Source organism: Amblyomma maculatum, chromosome 3 (assembly GCF_055883805.1).
Source record: "Amblyomma maculatum isolate TAMU_Amacu chromosome 3, ASM5588380v1, whole genome shotgun sequence".
NCBI classification, from domain to species: Eukaryota; Metazoa; Arthropoda; class Arachnida; order Ixodida; family Ixodidae; genus Amblyomma; species Amblyomma maculatum.
In genome coordinates this window covers 57,089,947-57,091,308 of record NC_139346.1, presented here as the reverse complement: position 1 = coordinate 57,091,308, position 1,362 = coordinate 57,089,947, and the positions used below count along the sequence as shown (strand labels likewise).

General features: G+C 49.8%; 1 pseudogene; it reads left to right on the top strand.

Moving 5' to 3' along the window:
* Positions 1–290: 290 nt before the first annotated feature.
* Positions 291–682, top strand: LOC146194812 (large ribosomal subunit protein eL34 pseudogene; annotated as a pseudogene).
* The last annotated feature ends 680 nt before the right edge of the window (positions 683–1,362 follow it).

Here is a 1,362-nt window from a genome sequence, read left to right as displayed (position 1 = left end):
GCACTGGTACGATGGGAGAAAAACGCTGGGATTAGCTTTTTGACGTTCGGTGTGTCGCTGGCACCCGCGATGCACCGGGAGAAGCGCTTTGTGTGCGTTTGGGCCGCACTCGTCCCAGTGCCCCAGTATAGCCGGTGCGACCTGCGGCGTCAGCCGGAGTAGCATCCCTCAGGGGCCAACATGGCAACAGCGTACTCGCAATCGACCATCGGGGCGCATATGAAAAATATGCTTCAAGCAAGTGCCTTTTGCTGCGAACTCGTTGCGCGCCTGTAAGAGCTGTTGTCGAGAAACGTGCGAATAAGCGATGGCGCAGCGTTTACCCTCCGGCGACGCCTGTCTTACAACACCAACTCTAACCGACGGAGAATCTCCAAGACTCCGGGCGGCAAGTTGGTCTACCTTTACCTCAAGAAACCAGGCAGTATCCCGAAATGCGGCGATTGCAAGTTGACGCTGAGAGGCATAACACCTGCAAGACCTAGGGAGCTTTCTGCACTCCGCAAGCGGCACAAGACTGTCACGCGGACCTATGGAGGATCGCGCTGCGGCAAATGGGTCAGGAACAGGATCATCAAGGCTTTCCTCATCGAAGAACAGAAGATTGTGGCCAAGGTGCTGAAAGCAAAGCAATCAGAGGAGCCGAGGAAGACATCAAAGGAGTGAAGTGCCTGGCCAATGAAATACAAAACAGAGGCAGTATCTTTTTTCTAGAGTTTCCATGTTTCGAGAGGTCGTTTCGAGCGTTTCTAGAGAGACCACGACCGCCGCGCTTCTGATATCTCATGACTTACTCACGATTAACGCACAACTAAAGCTGGAATTGAATAATGTGGGCTACCATGCATAACAAACTTCACAGCTTATCTTAAGGGCACTCCAATACAATGATTACTGCCAAAATGTTCACTCAATCGCAGGCGAGCGCAGCTTGCACCACGGCCCAGGATGAACAGCAGAAAGAAAAAATAAAACGAGAAAGAGAGTAGTTTACCGAGCGTTGGGCCCTTGAGAGAAAAAACAACATGCATAATATGCGTAAAAAACAACATGCGTAATGCATAATATTTTGCGTGTTTCTCAAGCTTTTGCGCTCCTTCTTACCCTGCGTATAAAGCAGCTGATCACTCGGTCAGCGCAACGCTTCCCGAAATGTTTACATACACATAAGGTTTAGTTACACGCAAACTAGTGTCGTCGCTACTGTGCTTGCCGGTATTGAAGCTTGTTCGCAATTTTTTTCCTTGAAGGTTTGTACTAAAGCTCCGTGTTCAGCGAAAATTACGCCCACGGTAGCAGAGCAACACCGAAGAGCCCGCGTTGGTAAATTTGCCAGCGATGTCAAACTCCACATGTTAAAAT